The sequence below is a fragment of the Artemia franciscana genome, chromosome 2 (assembly GCF_032884065.1).
Source record: "Artemia franciscana chromosome 2, ASM3288406v1, whole genome shotgun sequence".
Taxonomy (NCBI): domain Eukaryota; kingdom Metazoa; phylum Arthropoda; class Branchiopoda; order Anostraca; family Artemiidae; genus Artemia; species Artemia franciscana.
Window position 1 is genome coordinate 45,229,201 of NC_088864.1, and position 24,014 is coordinate 45,253,214.

The window sequence follows — 24,014 nt, forward strand, 5'->3', positions numbered from 1 at the left end:
ATCTGAAAATAAAGTTAGCAGGCAAAGTTAGCGAGAATGTGAAAGGGGACTTTCTTTATGTACCTATCTTTTCCTGACGCCCTTCTGCTGGGTATAATATTTAGGGAAGTTTATCAAACAGTTTATGGTAACACACTTTAATTAAGGAGCAACTCGCCTTAATAGTAACCGAAACTTAAAAAAATAATTTAGATATAAAAAAAAATGGTTCATCATGCTGAATCCAAATATATAGGATTTGTCAAGTTTAAAGCTACTCATCAAGAGCTACGAGCCTGAGAAATTTGTTGTGTAATTCACAGGGTTCTATAATTCCTAAGCCCCCCCCCCTTCCCCCCAAACATATCAAAACATGACAAAAGTACTAAATTTATATATTATTCAGAAAGCATAACCTTTTCCCTCAAAGATCAAGAACCGAAAAATATAATTAAATCCATGGCCCTCCAATTGTTTTTTTTTTTTTTACAAGAGATATTTAAGAACCCTATCCTACCTTCTTGTGCTTTAACCATAAAAACGACAAAAGTATTTATCAAATAATTTTGTTTTTACCTTCAAACAAGAGGCGATGAAAAAATTATCTAACATTTATCCAAAGTATTGAAAAAAGGGAAACTTTTCTACTACCTAAAACTCAACTGCCTCTCATACACAGTTGCAAGCTTATTTAATTCATTTAATCGATATTCACGAAATGAATATTACAAAAGGATGTGTAGCCTATAAACTTGAAAACGCTTTAATGTTTGCAATAATAAAAATTAAATGCAATTTGTGAAATATGCACTTTGGACGTTTTGATTTAAAGTGGTCAAATGTCAATTCTACAGGCTACATTGATTGACTATCAATCACTTTCTACCTCATTGAATAATCCAGTATAATCACAAGTCAAAAAATGAGCAACATATTTATATAGATAAAGTTGAAGACTAAATGGGACAGGGGCAGATCCAGGATTTTATTTAGGGGGGAGGGGACGCATAATAGGATGCTTGGATAAATTTACGAACAAAGAAATACCCTCAATTCAAAGAGAACTTCGACAATTATGCGACGTAAATCTTACACATTTACTTTCTATTATAGACATCTCCTAAAAAACAATAATGTTGTAAAAACAACCTCACTTCGCAAAAAAGCAAACCCAAAACAAAAACAGACAGCCAAAAAAGTAGTGATATCAATTTCTTCGCCTCAGTGGCCTCTTGACAGCCAGCATGCACATAGTGTGTTTTAATTTTGCATCTCAACATTTTCTGAAAGTTTCGCCGTAATTCCCTAAGCCTTTTTAGAGTTGCAGGATCAAACATGTCTCCTTTTCTTAATAATTAAACCAGAATGTAAATACTGAGCAGCTTGTATAACTTAAATAAGTACGTGCTTAGGTTTGATTAGGATTATCCTAGTTTGTATTTCAGAGAAGTGGCAGGATATTCATTAAATACGGGGCAAATATTTAGTTTTGAATATTTGATTGAAAAAACAGTGCATTGAGAGGGCTTTCTATGGAATGCCCTTAGTTGTTAAAAGCGACCGTTATTAGGATTCTTAGTCCAAGGATAGTTTTAAAAAGTTGCTTGAGCCACCAAATGAAAAACTAATAGGCCTACACGAACAGGATTTAATCATAAGCTGTGTAATAGCTCTACCTAAGTAAAGGCTTTACCAAAGCTTCTACTATTACTTTCAGGGAATGCTAAGGGGGGTATCAAATGAAATCAAAAGACTCTATATGCATCCACGTTGTCAAAACACCACATCTTCAATATTTCAAAAACAGTTAGGGAAGGATGTTAACCCAAGAAAGGTAAGCTTTCATGGAAACGGATGCATTGCAAAAAAAAGACCACCCCGACATAGTAATATCATGATTAGGTAGGTCTATACAAATTTCACTGTCTTGGGTAAACTCCCTGTTGCTTTACAATTTAAAAACTATGCATATTTGGGCTTTAGACCTCTATAATGAGATTCTATGATTGTTTTGTAGTTATGACCTAACTTCACTTACATAGATTTGTTCTTTCTAATAAACCTTCTTATATGACCTAAGATGGGCTGTTGGGGGTAGTCTTTCGGTTCAACATGGTCACTATTTTAAGATAGGTTAAATAATCAATGCAAAGCCAATCTTGTGTGATTTTGTACTGGTTGAAAAAAAAAGTGCAAAAAAACATGTAATGCTGAAAGTTTACTTTTGGCTGCAAAGCCAATTTTTTCATCCACATTCTTGTGTGAGTTCAGGTGAATTGTGGGTAACTATACCACAGTAAGGTTTAAACAGGTCAACCTGCAGTATTTTGCGTCGAGCCTTGGACACTCGACTTTAACTAGAATCAAGGCTAATAATTAGGCAGTTTTTAATGGACTATTTTGTTTAGCAAAGAATTAAAACAAGTAGGTGCTTTCTTTGTTCAACACGTCACAGCTGTCATATGTAAAACTTGCATATACGAGTAAGCATGAGTAGGGTGTTTTTTTTCTGACTACGAGACTCAAAAACCTCGATGCTCAGTTACATTTTAATTTGGCTAACTTCCAAAAGAAGTAAACAAGAAACTGTAGCATATTGTAACGTAGCTTCTAAATTAATTTAAAAATCGATTTTTTTATTATACTGAGAATTTTGTTACCATTGGATTGATTCATTTTTTTTTATGTACTCATTGAGTGGAAATTGTAAGAAGTCTCATTTTTCATTCAACCATTAAGACATTAATATTATACTGGTTAGGTTTTTTTTAGACTACAAGCGTTCTAAGATAATTTTTTAAACTTCAGACTGTCTAAATACAAACTTTATTTAACTGGCTTTGCGTATCCTGGACATTCTCAAAACCTGGTTACAATGACATCTTGCTATTTGCATACAAGATCCCATTCAAGAAATCTCTGAGAAGCTAACCACTTCAGCACTAACAGAAAGTAGGCTGGTTACAAGAATTTTGATTATTCTTTGATGATAATGATGACCCATAGTCTATTAGTGGCTTTAGAAAATGTGGTTGACACTGGGGCAAAGAGGGTCATTTGTAGAAGAACTATCCTTGAACCATCCTTGTATGACAGCCAATGGCGCCAATTCAACCAATCTAAATGTTGGTTTAAGGGGACGAAATGTATTAAATCTGATTGGGGGGGGGGGGGGAATTTGTCTTTTTTTTTCAACGGAATGCCAAAAAGGGTGTGTTTTTTTTTTAATCTGAGGGGTGGGTGATGACCTTACCATAGAATAGTGGAGAAAGATCTACCATCCTAGGGGAATATATCTACCATCTTTGCAAATATTCTTTTTTTTACTATTACAAGCCTTGGAAAGCTCAATACTTAGTTACATTTCAATTTAGCATACTTTCAAAAAATTTGATGTAAGAAACCATGACATACTGTAACCTATTTTCTAAAATAATTTGAAATTGGACTATTAATCGTCTATTTACTAAACTTTAATTTTTCTTCAATGCTGGATTCCTTTTTTAAATTTTTGTGGATTGGAAATTGCTGAAAATTTTGATTTGTTTTAGTCAGTTAAGACATCTTTGGCAGTTTATGTTCTATTAGACTATATCTGTCTAAAATATCTGTCCGTGGTGAAGTGAATAAGGAAAACAAAGTTGAAGAAGTTCAAAAACCTAGCACTTTACAGTGCTAGTGAGCAAATCCCAAGTTTAGATGACATAAAAACACCTGATAAAGGGCCCCAAGAAACAGACGAAAAAGCAAACTTCAACAGGACAAAAGACAAACCACACGAAAATGATGTAAATGGTGTTAGTTGAATTTTGGTTGAAGAAAACTGACAAAGAAATATGGCAAAGTAGTTGTTTATAATGATAGAGTTGTGGAAATTGTAGAAAATGAAAAATCTAGTGTAAAGTTTTCCTCAACTGAAAATTCTCCCACCCATGGAAAATTTCCCCCGTAACTCAAAATTGAACAGCCACAGAGAAAATTCAGAGGAGGAACCTCAAACGTAAATCAGACGTCCCAAGGGGTAAGAAAAGGACCAGATATCAAAATAGTTTTGGGTCAGAAGCTGGTTGGTCGCCAATCACTTTCGAGCAATAAAAAAGGACTAAAATTTCCAATTTCTGATTGATATATTATTATTATTATTATTTTTATTCTATTTCCCAAAAAGACACACATAGTGCTAACATGGAGTAATGAAAAAAACTAAAGGAAAAAGAAAAGATACATTCACTAATCTCACCACAAAAAAGCACTCAGTAAACTATTTTCACGCTCTAGTGTATTCATAAAGCGAGACCGGCGTTCTTCAAAGACTACAAATGGTTACACACTAAGCACAAGTCGTCGATTGCTCTTCCATAGAGGGATACCTAAAAGGAACTTCGCATAACGGAAATACAGTCGGCGAATAGCTGTTTTTTTTTTTTTTTTTTTTTTTTTTTTTTTTTTTTTTTTTTTTTTTTTTTTTTTTTTTTTTTTTTTTTTTTTTTTTGGCGAATAGCAAATTGTACAACTAAACTTATAAATTAGATCTTATTGGGTAGAGGGATATTGACTGATGACCAATTGTCAAAGGAGTGGGAGGTGAAACATGAGGAAGTTGATTTGTAATGTGAGGTGGAAGACCAAAAGATATGGACTGTGCAAACATTGAGCGTGTCTGAAATTGCACCATCGGCTGGATACTATTCCTTGACGGTGATCCTCTTTGCATCATCTGACAAGAAGGCTGTACCATTGGTGTTTGATTTTGAGCATTTCCACCACCTATAAATATCAATTATAATGGAAACTCATTTTCAAATAAATGTCAGCAAATCATTATTTATCTATTAAAAACCCGAGGCCACAGCTTGAATACGCCACTGGCATCTGGTCGCCATATCTCAAAAAGGATATTGACAGAATAGAACGAGTCCAGAAACGCTTTGACTTCAAGGATTCAGAAACCTTCCGTATGACGAAGCTCTGAATAGGCTCACTTTCCTTAAACTTGAGACAAGAAGAACGGTCTTAGACTTAAAAACCCTCTTCAAGATAGTTCAGGAGAATTTTAGGAAGGTAAAAGACAAGTTTGTTAAGATAACTCCCCAAAGCAACGCAAGATCGCAATTTGCAATTGGATCCTTTGAAGATCAAGATTGCAAGATCTAATTCTTACCATCATTCGTTCATACCCCGGGTCATCAGGATATGGAACAAACTACCGTTCCCAGTCGAAAAGATAAAATCACTGGAAGCCTTCTCCAATAACCTAAACATAAACATACCACATCTCGAGACTTTCAACGTAGGACGACTTTAAATGGCAATCGTGCCGCAGTCAAATCGCTCTTCGCCCTGCCATAGCATTTTTCTTTTAATAAGGTGTCAGTTATGTGGAAATTTTGTATTGAGAGGCGTGAGGAATAAAATTATTTATTTATTTATAAAAGGAAAGACAGAGATAAATATTTGTCAAACCTTTCATTTGCAGAAGGCAAAAACAAAAGCAAGAATAATAAAGTATCGCGGTTGTTTTGAGAGGGCCTTTTTTAAATTAGTGTTTGCTTTGTTTCAATTTGTCCTTAGGAATTTCATTGGTATATTTTTTTTTACTGTTATTTACTTTTGTGCACAGAGGACGGTCGAGAGAAGGTCTGGACGGAAATGTCTGCACATTCATCCTTTCTTTCTTCACTGGCTGTAATTATCCTCGTTTTTTCTTCTTCGAAAGTTTTTTCCATTTTGTCAAGAATAGCTGGAGTGGTCTTAGAAACTATTAACTAATGTAATACTAACGTCAATAGACTAGATCCATCACAGTAGAATGGATGCCACACAGAATTGCGATCTTATGTCCTTCAGGATGAGGGTTCTATTCCCGTTGCTGAGAATCTCAATACCTGGTGTGGAACGGGTTGGTGTGACTCGGCAAGCCCAGCCTTCTAGCATGTGGAGGCCATAAGCCTTGAACTTCGATAAACTCGGGTCTAGTCCGCCACAAATTAAGCTTCTTTTTTTCTTTTTTTTAGATATCTGTACAAATATGAAAGCCTTCTAATGCATTTTTTTTTCAAAGAAGTATGACTAAAATCAATCATGTAAATGAAATATGTGACTAAGGGAATATATTTTCTGAATAGTTGAATTTCACTATAAATCCGGTTTTAGGTAGCAGCAGGCCAGAATGTGTGGCCACAGGAATGGTAGGTGGTGAATATCAGCCCAAAACGTAAGTCTAAAAGAATAGATTTATTGATAATTCGGCATCAGTGTAACTAGAGTTGCAGTTAAATGCCGCATCACGCCACACCGGTTGGTCATAAGAACTGTTAGGTGGTAAGGTGAATAGATTTGTTGAAAACTTGACTTCAATCTAATCATAGTTATATTTAAATACCACATCTGACCACACCAGTAGGCCAAAAGAGGTGGTAAAAATCCAGACCACCAAATCTAAGTCTTGAAGATAATTGATCAAACAGTTCGTGGTAACGAACTGTAGTAAGGAGCGACCCGGCTCAATTGTAAACGAAACTCTAAAAAACAGAATTTTGATGCTAAAATATACATCAAAAGAATCGGATTTTCATGTTGATTTTGAATATATAAGTTTCATCAAATTTAGTCTTTGTCATCAAAAGTTACGAGCCTGAGAAAATTTGCCTTATTTTGGAAAATAGGGGGAAACACTCCCTAAAAGTCATAGAATCTTAACGAAAATCACACCATCGCATTCGGCGTATCAGAGAACCCTGTAGCAAAATTTCAAGCTCCTATCTACAAAAATGTGGAATTTCGTATTTTTTGCCAGAAGACAAATCACGGGTGCGTGTTTATTTGTTTGTTTTTTTTTTTGTTTTTTTCTTTTCCCCAGGGGTCATCATATCGACCAAGTGGTCCTAGAATGTCGCAAGAGGGCTCATTCTAACGGAAATGAAAAGTTCTAGTGCCCTTTTTAAGTGACCAAAAAAATTGGAGGGCACTTAGGCCCCCTCTCACGCTAATTTTTTCTCCAAAGTCAACGGATCAAAATATTGAGATAGCCATTTTGTCCCGCATAGTCAAAAACCATAATAACTATGTCTTTGGGAATGACTTACTCCCCCACAGTCCCTGGGGGAGGGGCTGCAAGTTACAAACTTCGACCAGTGTTCAAACAGTTCGTGGTAACGAACTGTAGTAAGGAGCACCCCGGCTCAATAGTAAACGAAACTCTAAAAAACAGAATTTTGATGCTAAAATATATATCAAAAGAATCAGATTTTCATGCTGATTTTAAATATATAAGTTTCATCAAATTTAGTCTTTGTCATCAAAAGTTACTAGCCTGAAAAAATTTGCCTTATTTTAGAAAATAGGGGAAAAAACACTCCCTAAAAGTCACAGAATCTTAACAAAAATCAGACCATCGCATTCGGCCGCAAATCATAAGAAATTAACGATTTTTTCCATTGTAAAAGCATAGAACAATGCCAAATTTTGAATCAGAAATAAACTTAAGTACTCACAATCCAAATTCAAAAGAAATCTAAACCCTAGAAAATTTACTTGGTTAATAAATCTGGATTTTGGCGAATGTATGGTGAAACTGACTGCATACAAAATGGTCTTCCAAAGAAAATCAAGAAAGAAATTCAAAAGAGAGCAAATAATTTAAGATTTAAATGTGTCGGACTGGACATAAGACCGTTGGCCTAGAGTAATATCCTTTTTTTAGTTCAGGTTCAAATCTTGAAGTTTGGAAATTTCCATCCAAAGGTCCTCTTTGCACTTATTTAGAACTTTACTGTTTAAAAATTTCGCAGAATGAAATAATTATTCTGAATATTAGCAAACTATGTCATTTTAAGCTGAATCCCAAGCTTTAACTAGCTACATTTCTTTGAACTAAAATGAGATAAATTTCACAAAAAACTTAACAAGTTTTTCCAAATAGGAAAGACTTCAGCATTTTGAGTTTCTAAGGAACTTGATACGAAGAAGCCTTCGTAAACATTATTGTTTTCAATTCAATGCTAAGACTTCAACTAGAACAAAATGAGGCGGTAGCAACGCGGTGAGATTTAAAAAAAAAATTCGTTTAGCTTAGGTTTAATATTCGATAGTTATCTTTTTCCCTTGTTTTTTTTTTTTTTTTTTTTTTTTTTTGAATGAACATGGAGGAAGAAACTTCAATTTCACGGTACTAATTTACAATTATTTAAAGAAAATACAACTGTGCTTTAGCTTATGACTAATATTTTCAATTTCTCTTTTTCAGGTTCTCTTTTAAGAAAATCTGATTCCAAGTAAGTAATTTTTTAATTATTCAAAGAAACAAACAATAGTGCTTTAGTTCGCTTTAGTTAATCTTATAATAACTAAGATAAGCCTGTATTATTCATGCATCCAGAGAAACAGGTCAGTTTTCTTTAGTATATCCTTGCCTTTATGGTTTTATTCCAAAGCTAGAAAAAATGTCAAGTGTCACCCAATACCAGATGACACTAATATCCTGATGACTTAACCGCGTTAGCTACTTGTCCCACTACACTTATTCCGTAATTTACCGATAAAACTAACTGGAATTTAGAATCAATAATCATGCAACATAATGTTTCAAAAGACATTTCATGTTCATCAGGAGCGTAATTTGCTATGAGCCAGGGGGGCCAACAGCCTCCTCCAGATCCCAGCTAAAGTTTATTTTCTACTAATAATCTTGTAATAACTAAAATAAGCCTGTACAATTCTAGCATCCAGAGAAATAGGTCAGTTTTCTTTAGTATATCCTTGCCTTTATGGTACTTTATGGCTCATTTTTCTTTTTTCACTGCCATTTTCACTGGATTTGGAAACATTGGCTCCAACTCCCCCCCCCCCCAAAAAAAAAATTGACGAAAATTACAGCACTGATGATTACGATCTAATGAAAAACCTGGATTTCAATTATCAGCGTTCTCATATTCAATTGTTTTATTTTTCATGTTTTTAGTTCTTTTCCTAGGAATAGGAAACAAACTGGTTATTATATAAATTGTCCAGAACTGCTTTTTCCTTTGTCTACGAATCAATCGGTTTTAAAATTCTACGGCAAAATTCTAGTGGCATTGTGCAGTTTTGAAGAGCCTATTTTGCATTGTAAATGCTAGTTTGTTAAGTGCACCATTTTGTCGGTATTTTTTCCAACAGCTGAAAAAAGGTCATAGCTGACCCCATTCCAAATTTTCTATTCCTCTTAGAGTTTATTTTAATTTCTTGTTCCACAGTAAATAATAAAAAAATGAATTAAAAAAAGGAAAAAAATATTTTCACATTAAATGCAACCATAATATTTCGTTATATTTGTAATTAACGTAAAATTAAACCAAGCAACCTTTAGATACTAGATATTTCGGGGTCGTGAGAAATCAGTAAGCTCTATACCTCAAAGTCCATATCCACCCCGTTGATGTTACCATCCTCAACAGGTTTTATAACCCCAGCATGCAAAAGCATAGTGTAGAAATTAATAATGGGCTGTCGAACTTCCAGTTGCACCAGGGAATGTCTTTGATAATTTACTTCGTCCAATTTACTCAACAGCCAATTGACAAGCATTTGACCTAAAATGATGATTAATATGAAACTTAACAGTTTACGCATATAGCCAAATAATTACCCTCTCAAAAGAGAGAACGAATTTTTTTTTCAAAGTTTTTGTTTCAAAAAAAAAACTGAATTGGATGATAGAATTTAAACTTGTAAATTTGAACATGCTATGCATAGAGGGGAAAGTCAATAATTTGTAATTTCAGATCCTGATTTGAAGAGCAGTCAACTCTAAATTCTATTTTTTGAGCCCCATTAATTTAGTAATTACATACCACGTAAGATACACACAGAAAAAGTTTACTTGACTAGTCAAAACCCGAATTATTTTGGGGTTCTTCATAATTTCATAGTGTATCCGAAGGAATAAGCCATAGGGCGGGGTATTAGAGCAATAGTTATAACTTATATGGAATAAGACATCTATTATAAACAAGAATAATATATTGAAACCTCATTAGTTGTGGTGACAAATATTGTAGCAAATATATTGCATTACATTTTTTCATTTTAATGCAAATTGGAACATTATGTGATGGTCTCAAGAGTGGATGCATCAGCGCCATCTATTTCAAAACAAGGGTAACTTAGAGGTTTGAAGCATCGAAACAATTGATAGCAATGTGTCCACCGTTTCCACTCTATGGATTTCCCCCGTATAACAGGGATTTTGAGGTCTGTTAGGGGAAGGCTTTTTCATTTAGGGATTTTTGGATTTTTAAAGTTTCCTAGATTTTTAAGGAATTTCCCGGTTTTTCTAAATCTAGTGATTTTTCACGTTATTGCCCATAGATTCATTATTCGATCAAACAAATCAAACAGTTCGTGGTAACGAACTGTAGTAAGGAGCGACCCGGCTCAATAGTAACCAAAACTCTAAAAAATGGATCAATCAAGTTTAGTCAAGTTTAGTCTTACCCATCAAAAGTTACGAACCTGAGAAAATTTGCGTTATTTTAGAAAATAGGGGTAAACGCCCCCTAAAAGTCATAGAATCTTAACGAAAATCACACCATCAGATTCAGCGTATCAGAGAACCCTACTGTAGAAGTTTCAAGCTCCTATCTACAAAAATGTGGAATTTTGCATTTTTTGCCAGAAGGCAGATCACGGATGCGTGTTTATTTGTTTTTTTGTTTTTTTTTTCTTTTTCCCAGGGGTGATCGTATCGACCCAGTTGTCCTAGAATGTTGCAAGAGGGCTCATTCTAACGGAAATGAAAAGTTCTAGTGCCCTTTTTAAGTGACCAAAAAATTGGAGGGCAACTAGGCCTCCTCCCACGCTAATTATTTTCCCAAAGTCAACGGATCAAAATTCTGAGATAGCCATTTTATTCAGCGTAGTCGAAAAACCTTATAACTATGTCTTTGGGGACGACTTACTCCCCCACAGTCCCCGTGGGAGGGGCAACAAGTTACAAACTTTGACCTGTGCTTACATATAGTAATGGTTATTGGGAAGTATACAGGCGTTTTCAGGAGGATTTTTTTGGTTTGGGGGAGGGGTTGAGAAGAGGGGGATATGCTGGGGGAACTTTCCTTAGTGAATTTGTAATGGGAGAAGAAAATTTCCATGAAGGGAGAGCAGGATATAGGCTACTAGCATTATTTAAAAAAAAACAATTAAAAAATAAAAGTGAAAAAGCTTTTTCAGCTGGAAGTAAGGAACAGCAATAAAACTTAAAACAAACAGAAATTATTACCCATATGAGGGGCTCACCTCCTTCTAATACCTCGCTCTTTACGCTAAAGTATTTTCAGTAATTTCAACTACTTATTCTACGCCTTTTGTGATTCAGGGGGTCATTCTTAATGAATTGGGATAAAATTTAAGCTTTAGTGTAAAGAGCGAGGTACTGACGATGGGGCGAATCCCCTCATATATGTAATAAAAACATGAGAATACAAAAGTTCTTTACGTAAGCTAATTTATAAGTTACGTAAATCTTTTACCAATAAAAAGATTCGTAAAAAATTAAAAGTTCTAGTTGTCTTTTTAATTAACCAAAAAATCGGGGGGCAACTAGGTATCGTCCCCCGCTCTTTTTTTCTCAAAATCATTCGATCAAAATTATGAGAAAGCTATTAAGCCAAAAAAAATATATGTAAATTTCGTTTTGATTATTCCTCTGCGGAGAGCCAAAATCAAAACATGCATTGATTCAAAAACCTTCAGAAATTAAATAAAAAAAAACAAGTTTTTTTAACTGAAAGTAAGGAGCGACATTAAAACTTAAAACGCACAGAAATTACTTCGTATATGAAAGAGGCTGCTTCCTCATCAACGCCCCGCTCTTTACGCTAAAGTTTTTTACTGTTTTAAAAAGAAGAATTGAGAGAAAGAGTCAAATTTTAGCGTAAAGAGCGGGGCGTTGATGAGGAAGCAGCCTCTTTCATATACGAAGTAATTTCTGCTCGTTTTAAGTTTTAATGTCGCTCCTTACTTTCAGTTAAAAAAACTTGTTTTTTTTTTTATTTAATCATACAGGAAGCTACCTAATGAAAAAAAAAGGATAATAAGTGATCTATTACGCCTCCCAACATGTGTCAAATTAGTATTTACGCGAATATACAGCCTTCGAAACTTCTGATTTCCCACTATATCAGATATAGACCTCAGAGCGTTATCATCAAGATCATAAGCGAACCTAGTTAATTGCAAAATTGCAAATATGTTCTATATTTCCTATTTCTCAACATTTGCTCGGGTCATTTTTTTTCTTCATGTTTAGGGTTTTTTTCTCAATAATCTGTCATTTCCAAATTAGATTTTTTTTTTTTTTTTCTCTCTTAAAACCATTGAAAGTGGACTGGATATGAATAGACCCTCTAGATCAGCAAATATATCAGAAATGAAGTTATTGAAAAAATGAAGGTAGCTATACATTAAATATGATTTTCTGAATGACAAAAAAAAAGTTATTGAAAAAGAAAATACGACTTGGTGATTTTCATAATAAGATTTGTAATATAACTCGATAAGTTAATTCGATAAAAGATTGATGACTGAAGTCTGTAGGGAGTAAGGGGGGTGGGCTATATCCTCTGGGAATTGTTTAATGGTTTTAATTTTTTACTTCTAATATCTAATCGATACTCAATTAATTCTCCAAATTCTCTTGTTTGCAATTGAAATACCTAATAAGCACGAATAACTTCCTATTCTATATAGGTTTCAAGCTCTTATATGCAAAAATGAAATTTTTTTAATTTTTTGCCAAAAGAAAGATCAAGGATCTGTTTTTTTTTTCTCAGGGATGATCGTACCGAGCCAATAGTTCTAAAAAATCAGGAGAGGACTCAATTGAACGGAAATTAAAGTTTCTAGTGTCCTTTTTTACGTGGCCAAAATAATTGGAGCGCATTTTTTGCACTCGTCCTTTTTTTCTCAAAAATTGTTCGATCAAAATTTTGAGATATCCGTTTGTTCAGCATAGCTGAAAGGTTACAAAACTACATGCACATATAAGGGGTATCATTTTTATATGGTTATCAGTTTTAATAAGCCGTACTAGGAGACCAAACTTCAATTTGTGAGAGGAATTTCAGACATAAAATGACATTCAGTGTACACCCCCCCCCTTCGAAAATATATACCCCGAATACCCTGATACACAGAAGAAAATTTTGTACAATTTTTACAGATTTCCATCTAAAAAATAGAAAAACAACCCTAAAGTACAGTGTAATTACTGGGACACAAGCAAAAATTTTGAAAATGATCTTTTTAAACTTTTCATGGATAAAATTTGTCCCGCCCTTCACAAATTTTGATTGGCTTCAGTCTCATTGTTTCTTTAAAAAAAGATCTAAAGGAAATATTTTTCTTCCAATATATTTCTGTTCATTACTGACAATTTACTAAAAAATGTTTCCACAAATAAGTTTTTCAAGGAAAAGTAAAGAACTCCATTAAACCAAAAATGAGCACAAATTGAATAAAAAAATCTACCAAGCGTAAAATCACCACAAATCAGCATCAATAAATAGATGAAATCCCAAAACGAACAGAAATTACAATAAAAAACCGAGTCAAACTCAAAACGAGCAGAAAATAAAATGATTAAGACTCATAGCCCCTACGTCTGCCCAAGGCCAGAATATAATTTGCACTTTACTGAATAACCTTAATAGATAGAAAATTATTCAAATTTTAAACAATAAATATGAGCATATGTATATTAAACTGACAACACATATTCTTTTGTATTTTGTCTTTAGAGTGCAAATTATGTTCTGGCCTTGAGAATGCATAGAGGTTGTGAGCCCTAACCATGTGAATTTCTGCTAGTTTTGTGTTCGACTCGGCTATTTATGGTAATTTATGTTTGTTTTGGCTTTGATTTATTTGCAGTAGTTTTTCTAGTGCCTTTTTAAGTGACCCAAAAAATTGAGGGGCACCTATGCCCCCTACCGAACTAATTTTTTTCCAAAGTCAACGGATCAAAATTTTGAAATAGCCATTTTGTTCGGCATAGTAAAAAAACCTAATAACTAGGTTTTTGGGGACGAATTAATCCCCCACAGCTCCCGGGGAGGGGCAGCAAGTTACAAATTTTGACCATTATCAAACAGTTCGTGGTAACGAACTGTAGTAAGGAGCGACCCGGCTCAATAGTAACCAAATCTCTAAAAAATGGAATTTTTGTACCAATAGGTACATCAAAAGAATCGCAATTTAATGCTGATTTTAAATATATAAGTTTCATCAAGATTAGTCTTACCCATCAAAAGTTAGGAGCCTGAGAAAATTTGCGTTATTTTAGAAAATAGGGGTGTGTAGAAACACCCCCTAAAAGTCATAGAATCTTAACGAAAATCACACCATCAGATTCAGCGTATCAGAGAATCCTTCTGTAGAAGTTTCAAGCTCCTATCTACAAAAATGTGGAATTTTATATTTTTTGCCAGAAGGCAGATAACGGATGCGTGTTTATTTGTTTGTTTTTTTTTTCTCCCAGGGGTGATCGTATCGACCCAGTTGTCCTAGAATGTTGCAAAAGGGATCATTCTAACGGAAATTAAAAGTTCTAGTGCCCTTTTTAAGTGACCAAAAAAATTGGAGGGCACCTAGGCCCCCTCCCACGCTAATTATTTTCCCAAAGTCAACGGATCAAAATTCTGAGATAGCCATATTATTCAGCGTAGTCGAAAACCTTATAAATATGTCTTTAGGGACGACTTACACCCCCACAGTCCCCGTGGGAGGGGTTACAAGTTAAAAACTTTGACCAATGCTTACATGTAGTAATGGTTATTTGGTTATTGGGAAGTGTACAGGCGTTTTCAGGAGGATTTTTTGGTTGGAGGCAGGGGTTGAGAAGAGGGGGATATGCTGGGGGAACTTTCCATCTAGGAATTTGTCATGGGGGAAGAAAATTTCCACGAAGGGAGCGCAGGATTTACTTGCATTACTTAACAGAAATTAAAGGGGCTTTTCCTTCTTAACGCCCCGCTCTTTACGCTAAAGTTTTTTACTGTTTTAAAATGTAGAGTTAAGAGAAAGAGTCAAACTTTAACGTAAAGAGCGGGGCGTTGAGGAGGAAAAGCCCCTTTCATATACGGAGTAATTTCTGTTCGTTTTGAGTTTTAATGTCGCTCCTTACTTTCATTTAAAATAACTTGTTTTTTTTTATTATTTAATAATTTTTTATTTAATTACATATAGTAATGGTTATTGGGAAATGTACAGACGTTTTCAGGGGTTTTTCCGCGTTGGGGGGGGGGAGGGTTACGTGGGAGGATCTTTCCATGGAGGAATTTATCATGAGTGAAGAGAATTTCCATGAAGGGGACGCAGGATTTTCTAACATTATTTAAAAAACAATGAGAAAATAAATGAAAAAAAAATTCAACTGGAAGTAAGGAGCAGTAAGAACGTTCATCTCCTCCTCAATATCTCGCTCTTTACGCTAAAGTATATATGGTAATTTCAACAATTTATCCTACGGCCTTTGTGATTCAGGGGTCATTCTTAAAGAATTGGGACTAAATTCAAGCTTCAGTGTAGAGAAGGGTATTGACGAGGGGGCAAACCCTCATTCGCCCCCTCGAATCTCTCTCTTTCAGAGAGAGAGAGAGAGAGAGAGAGAGAGAGAGAGAGAGAGAGAGAGAGAGAGAGAGAGAGAGAGAGAGAGAGAGAGAGAGAGAGAGAGATTTTTCAACACAAATACTCAAGAAAACACACTTCTTTCAATGGAAATACTAAGAAAAGATTTTTCTGGACAAGATCGTATCCAGAGGGAGGGAGGGGGTTTGAACTCTACCACCAACCCGGAATGGTTTTCTGACTGTAAAAATGCAACATGTATGAAAATAAAAATATTTTGATGGACTTTCTAGTTTTTGAACCCCCCCCCCTAAAAAAAGTAAAAATATCCCCTTCCCAAGCCAGAAGTAATTAATTTAAAACACAAGTTAACATGCGACATGAGCCAGCAACAAAATGGTCCTGGAGAGGCAAGAATGACTACAAATTTATTTGGTGAACAAAGCACCAAATAAAAGGGGTTAAACTAAGAAGTGGCCGTCAAGAATCGAAAGACATTTATATATTCACACGAGGCACTGGATACCCAATATTTAGTTAAAAATACCAGTTACATCGATGATGAGGGCCAAAGAATCAACAAGCGGTTTCTTTTGGATTTGTACCAATTCGGACCGAAATAATTTACAACTGTCCATAATCTAATCTAACAATTTCATACAGGAATACCTCGAATATTTTTGCACTTAATATGTTTTCATCGGATCCAAATTAAATAATTGATAATTGGATTAATACAAGCTTTTTGTATCCTTGGTTATGATAGCTAGCGTTTTCGTTGGTGCCCTAGTCACCCCCCCAGATTTTCCCCTAGATCCACCTTTGAAGCGATGTCACATAACACCTTTTGAATGACAATGACCAGTTTATCCTTGAAAACACACATTTTTAGGCGATGGTCTGTAGCCGTAATTAGGTCTTATAAGCTTGTTTTTTATATGATCACCAGGAATGTTCGCCAAATGCACACATTCTCCTTGTTAAGCAAATATTCAGCATATAATAAACAGAAAAAAAATCCGAACATAGAATTATACAAAAAGTAACTTTATAAAAAGGAAATATCTGAGATGACAACAAAAATGGGAAAACTTTGGTAACGGGTCGATTATTTGCTCTGTTATATAGGGGACAGATACTTTTTCACACGCGTTGAGGCAAAACGACAAATAGATGCAGCCTAAGAAACTAGGGAGCAGTCGGAATCTGAGGTGAGGGGGTCATATCTTTTCGGAATATACTGTTGGTACAAGGATGAAGGATTTACCAAGGTATTTCTGGAGGGAAAGGTATGATCTACTAACTTGAGTTTTTTCTGATAGCCTGGTAATTTCCTAGGGGGCAGAGGGACATAAAACACTCTTATTTTGGGCAAAGGTCTAGGACAATGTTCAAATGCCTGACTTCCAAGACTACACTGGCTGTGTACTGGCTACACTGGCTTACAAGACCTACTGGACAAAAATAATAAAAAGATAAGCTTCTAGCTAGATAAAAAGTACAGATACCTCGACTAATAGCTATGCCAATCTATATTTAATGCAACATGATTCAATAGAGTAATTATCAACATAAAATCAATGACAAGAAAAAAAGCAAAACAAAAAACAACAGAGAAGCCTGAAAAACCAGAAAAAACAAAACCTGAAGCTGAAAGTGCATAAAAGAAGAAATAGAAATGAGACCGTGATCAAAAATTTAATTAAGAGCTTCCATTGAAGACGTTTTTAGTTGGCATAATTCTTATATATTTAGCATGGTAATGTTCTCTGTCTCATAATCCTATTTTTATTCAATAGCCTCTGAAATCCTTTAAAAATTAACTTTACAGAAAATAAAACAACATTTGTGAAAATTATACTCAACGCATTTTGATATTGCACTTTTGTATAATAAAATAGTAGCCTCAGATTCGTAGCTTATAAGCCTTTTAACGTTTGCAATGAAACAAATTAAAAACATCTGCAAAATACGTACTTAGTAAGTTTTGATTTATAGGAGTCACACTATAATTCTACAGGCTATATTGGTTGACTTTCAATCTTTTATTACTTCCTTGAACATACCTGTATAATCACAAGTCAAAAGATTAGCATCATATTTGTATAAAAAAAGTTGAAGACTGAAAGGGGCGGTACCTGAAGGTGGAATAGAACAAGGAGCCACAATACAGCCCTCTAAAAAAAAAAATAATAATAATTTCCAAAGTATAAGAACTACTATTGATCTTGAATTTTTCTAAACAATTACTTTTTTTTGCTGTGTAAAAGCTAGTCCTGAGTAATTGTCTGCTTCTACTGTGAGGGCCTTTTAGGTATATAATTTGAAGTTTCAGGGATTTCTTTAGAAGTTTAATTTTATTCCAAAGTAAGCTGCAAAATCTACATCACTGTAATATCGTCAAAAATTCTTTAGGTAAAACTTAGACGAAAATTAAATATCCGGCAAAAGATTCTCCAGAAAATGCTGTCATACCAGACATGGGCTGTACAACCTTAATAGCAACAAGAACGACGCAATTAAAAGGCTGGATTTCCCATCACACGGTTGTAATGCCGGTGTCGGAGCTGTTACGATTTTAACGCTGTATAATTGGTTAAACGTTCAAAAGTAGGCGGGGCCAACAGCATATAAATACTGCTATTCATTAATTGGTTTTATCAGTTGCAAAATAACTGTCAAACTGTAAACGTGTTTTAATTTGTGAGACATTAAAAGTCTTATATTTAAAAGATCAATAAGCTTTTAGCTACAGAAATATCAAATCCTGTGTGGGTCTTAAGAAAATAGCGTGTTCTCAGTTTCTTTATGAGTTTATGTACACAGGCGTGGATGAGATGACAAAGAGTGACCTAGAAAGTCAGTTAGCATCTCCAAATACTAATGGTTCAAATTTGGTGCAAAACAGCGCATCAGTATCCTCATTCCAAAGTGTAAACAAGGCTGAAAATAACAGACAGCAACCAATCAATGGCATATATAATGCTGTTGACACAGATAATGAAAACTTTGTGTTTACTTCTCTGACTGGTAGCTTAACATCATCTGTTTTGTTCCAAAACTTTCCTAATTCCGTGAATAGCCAAATGCTTAGTTTTTTGACTAGCAGGGTTGACGACAAGAAATATCCAGCTGTCTATCAAAATGAGCCAGTCAATACATCTGACTCAGAGTTAATACTATCACAACCTTTCATGTCTCAAATAACGGCTTCTAGTCCTATTAATATTCACCAAGCCAGCATTGCTATGATTAAACCCGGAACAAATGGAACGTTAAAAGTGCCTACGCGGCAAACTGTTATAAATCAGCCTGGAATGATTCCACCTCGAATGCAAGTAGCGAATGTTACGCCAGGAACAACTGGATCAGTTCAAATTTCCCAAAAACAACTGGCACCAAGATTTCTGCTTGCTCCACAACAAGCCATCGCCAGTGAAGCAAGACCCATAATGCCAGGGATCTATATCTCTGCAAACCAAAGTGAGCCGGCTGGACAAGGACAGCACCTTGTTTTGAAGACAGAGAACAGCAAACACCAATTACCATGTGTAAACCATGCACCAAAAAAATGTCAGAGACAAGGGCAAACACTGCAGACACCACCCCAGGTATCAGCACAAAATATTGTGAAACAATCACAGTTGGGACAAAATGTAGCTCAACAAAAAGTGGCTGTCAGAGCTCAACATAACCAGGCTAGTGCTAGTGCGGTTAGTGGACCATTGATGATTCTACAAAAGGCTAAATTAAAATTGAAGAATATCCTAGTGACACTCCTCAAACGAAGCAACGATCGAGCAGAAGGTACCTCTAAAAATGTGTCAACACTTGTTCAAGCTTTAATTCATCAAAAAATTCAACCTGACGAATTTACACAAAGAATCCAAAAGGAACTAAATTTGTCAGAGAATCAGAGCTTATCCCCCTTCCTTCAGAAAACACTACCATACTTTCGGTATTCTTTGGCTACGGGTGATATAAAAATTGATGGACTTGTTCCGCCATCTCTAACTTCAGCACCTGCTCCACCACCAGTTGTCCCAGCTAGTCCCATGTCCCCACTTGGCTCCAAAACAGTCGCAAATGCTCCAATAATCAGAGCCATTCAGCCTAACCAATTTCAAAGCCCCCAAACTCAAATAACTGTGCAAGCTCCTGTTGCTACCCAACATATAATTGGTGCACCACCTGAACTACCTAGAACCCCAAATATACAAAACAGAATAGTCATCCCGAAAGAAAAGGTACCCTATAGGAATTTGGAAACTCCTAATCAGCTCAAAACAGTTAATAAAGGAATAGAAAGCCCTGTGTCCATGTGTAGTTCTGTCCAAAAGAGTATCATATCCAAAGAAAACAAATTCAGCCCGTCTCTTAATTCCTCGACTGTCAATAGTGGTGATGATGATATCAATGACGTTGCAACGATGGGTGGAGTCAATTTAGCAGAGGAATCTCAAAGACTCCTAGGTCCTACTAAATTAGTTGGAACTCAAATCCGATCAGTTAAAGACGAAGTATTTTTTCCTCCAACGTCATTACAAGGAAAAGTGCGGAAAGTCTTATCTCGATATCCTGGTATAGAAGAGATATCCCCAGATTTCATTACCCTGCTTAATCACGCTGCTCAAGAACGACTAAAAAATATATTGGAACGCCTATCGGTTGTCACGGAACATAAAATGGAAATTATTAAGAACAAAGAAGATTATTATGTTGGTCACGATGTTAGAGCTCAAATTAAATTTCTCGAAGACTTAGAGAAAGCAAAAAGAAAAAAACAGGAAGAAAACGAAAGGGAAACATTACTAAAGGCTGCCAAATCCAGATCTAGGACTGAAGACCCTGAACAGCAAGCAAAGCTAAGAGCCAAAGTTAAAGAGATGCAAAGGGTAGAGATGGAAGAGATGTGTCAAGCGGAAGCCAATCGTACAGCGTTACAAGCAATCGGCTCGAGAAAGAAGCCAAAATTGGAAACAGTAGCAACCAGAGTCGCTCAGATGCCTTATTCTCCAAAACTTAAGAGACCGACTGTTCGCGAAATGCTATTTATATTAGAGGAAGATAAAGAAACTTGTAGGTCATCATTGTTGTATAAAGCCTTTGTCAATTATAGAGAATAGAATTGAATGCAGTATTAGAAATTGTATGCTATGTTGGCCTAAATATTTTCAACATCAAAGAAATTTTGCAGGATTGCACGTTTGGAAAATTCTTGTTTGCTAAACATCAAAATTTTTATTTCTTAAGCAAGCTTTAAATTCTTTGTTGAAGGTGAGATTACAAAAAAAAAAAAAAAAAAAAAAAAAAAAAAAAAAAAAAAAAAAAAAAAAAAAAAATGCCCCTTAAAGATACGAAAGTATGCCAAGTGGACGCGTCCTCGTTCGCAAGGGGCGGACTAATGGTCTCCACGGGTAACCATTAGACTAAGTCCACGGGAAGAATTTTTTTTTTGTAAAATGTAAAAAGTAATTATAACAAACAACACATTTTACCTTTTTTTTTAATTTTAAAAGCTAACTAAATAAACTATTCTTAAACAGCTTACTAAATTTGTAACACTTAAAGCTCCATCCAAACTTCATATTATGGGTTTATAAAAGCACACTATTAAAATATGCCATACTAAGGTAAAGAACTTACCCAAAGATTAATAATAATTAATAGATTATGTATAAATATATATATGATATAAATAAACAATATTATAATAAATTAATACAAAAGGTTAAGAAAAAGTGATACAATAATAAGTAAAATAATAATAATAATGTTATATTAACATTAATATAATTAATGTTATTGTATTGATATACATATATATGTATATGTATATCTTCTATATATATAAAAATAAGTTGTCTGTCTGTGGATCAGGTGACGTCATGTTTCTGTGTCGGCTGACGTCATGAAGTTAGTTGTCGACATTTTTGCTTTGACGGTGACGTCATTCAAGATATATAAGACATATGTTCACGTAGAAATCTATTAATGTTTAAGTTTACAATGACTGATGAACTTACCATGGCAAAAGCCGATGAAGATGCTCAAAGAGTCTATGCCAAAAAACTTGCTGCTGATAGAGAAAGTCAGAAAAGAAAGCGTGCCGAGGAATCAAAAGAACAGCAATGAAACAGGCTTGAGGCTAAAGAACGCAAAACCGCAAAGTTAGATGAAGATCCACCTGGACAGCGAGAATCAAAACATATCAAAACTGAAAATGATAGCGATGATGATTGGGTTTGGGATTTTGACTTGGATAAGGTCATCAATGTCTATCAGATTTTAGTTAAAAAAACAGAGGTTCGGCGATATGTATTTCATAGTGAAGCTGAAAAATAAAGAAGAAAACGAAAACTGAAAAAAGAAAAAATGTAAAAAACTAAAAAATACTAAAAAGAAAAAACACTCAAAGAGAAATTACAGACCGGAACACAAATGACGACCAGGACAGAGGGAATATATGGCACACAAAAAATCGCTCGAGGCTCTGGAAAATAACGACCGGGACACTCAAAGAGAAATTACAGACTGGGATACCGGGACACACAGGGAACATAAATGACGACCAGGACACAGGTATTTAAGAATATCGTTCAAAAACAAATTTTTAATTGTAAGAAGACCATTGAAAGAGAAATTTCTAATTGTAAAATGACTGAAGAACCTACAATCTTCAAAGATACCACGATAGGAAGACTCTACACCGTTCACCCCAATCAACATGAATGCTTCTTTCTACGCCTGCTTTTGGTGAATGTACCCGGTCCGACATCCTTTGAGTATTTGAGAACTGTAAACGGTACTATACATGACACTTACCGTAGTGCATGCCAAGCTCTGAATGACCAGGCAGTCCTTTACAAGTCAGTCGACACAGTTTTGGAACCAAATGAAGCGGTTAATTATCCATCTGAATTTTTAAATTCCATAGATCTTTCAGGGTTTCCACCACACGTGCTACAACTAAAAATAGGCGTACCAATAATACTTTTAAGAAATATCAACCCACCAAAGCTTTGCAATGGCACGCGACTTGCCGTAAAAAAAAACAATGGAAAACCTAATAGAGGCCACAATCTTGACAGGGGCTTTTGAGGGTGAGGCTGTTCTTATTCCTCACATTCCCATGATTCCAACGGATCTGCCTTTTCAATTTAAAAGATTGCACTTCCCAATTCGATTAGCATTTGCAATCACCATTAACAAAGCTCAAGGTCAATCATTAGAAAAATGTGGTATAGATCTTAATACTGATTGTTTTTCCCATGGACAATTGTACGTTGCATGTTCGAGGGTCGGTAAACCTGACAATCTATTTATATGCAGCGACAATTGGACAGCAAAGAATGTTGTATATTCGCAAGTTTTACGCAAATTATATTGTATTGTATCTATCTATCTATCTATCTATATAAAAACGAGTTGTGTGTATGCATGTTTGTTTGTTTGTAAAAAGAGCGTTTGCATATGACGTCATTATTAGTACATACGGCTTTGTATATGCAAAGACAATGGGAAAGCCAAGAATGTTGTATATTCGCAATTTTTACGTAGTTTTAACTCCTGCAGACGAAATGAATGCTTGCCTGAAAAATTCTAATTTATGGGCACACGTAAAAATATTAAAATTTTTGCAATCACCATTAACAAAGCTCAAGGTCAATCATTAGAAAAATGTGGTATAGATCTTATAACTGATTGTTTTTCCCATGGACAATTGTACGTTGCATGTTCGAGGGTCGGTAAACCTGACAATCTATTTATATGCAGCGACAATTGGACAGCGAAGAATGTTGTATATTCGCAAGTTTTACGCTTTGTATATGCAAAGACAATGGGAAAGCCAAGAATGTTGTATATTCGCAATTTTTACGTAGTTTAACTCCTGCAGACGAAATGAATGCTTGCCTGAAAAATTCTAATTTATGGGCACACGTAAAAATATTAAAATTAACTACAAATATGCGTGTCCGATTGCAAAACGATGACTCTGGTCAAACATTTTCAGATCAATTGCTGGCAATTGGAAACGGAAAGCTCCCAGTAGTGGGAAAGCCAAAAATGTTGTATATTCGCAATTTTTACGTAGTTTGAAACACATATATAAATCTATCTATATTCACAGGTGGGACACAGGGACACAACTACAATGGCAAGTAACTAATATGGCGCGTAACGACTTACGCGCGCGGGGGGGCTTGGGGGGGCGCGAAGCGCCCCACCAACTAGGTGTCGGGGTGGCGCGAGGGGCTTCGCGCCACCCCAACACCTAGTTGTTGGGGGCGCTTCGCACAACCCCCCCCCCAAGCCCCCCCGCGCGCGTAAGTCGTTACGCGCCATATTAGTTACGCGCCATTGTAGTTGTGTCCGTATGTCCCACCTGTGACAACATTCTTTGCTGTCCCATTGTCTGTGCATATAAATAG

General features: G+C 35.3%; 1 protein-coding gene across 1 annotated transcript in view; it reads left to right on the forward strand.

Moving 5' to 3' along the window:
• Positions 1-23,199, forward strand: part of LOC136042589 (uncharacterized) — a 478,776-nt gene extending 455,577 nt beyond the window's left edge. Inside the window, exon 2 of the mRNA XM_065727565.1 lies at positions 23,143-23,199. The gene's annotated coding sequence lies outside the window, so the exon portion shown is untranslated. The remainder of the gene's footprint in view (positions 1-23,142) is intronic.
• The last annotated feature ends 815 nt before the right edge of the window (positions 23,200-24,014 follow it).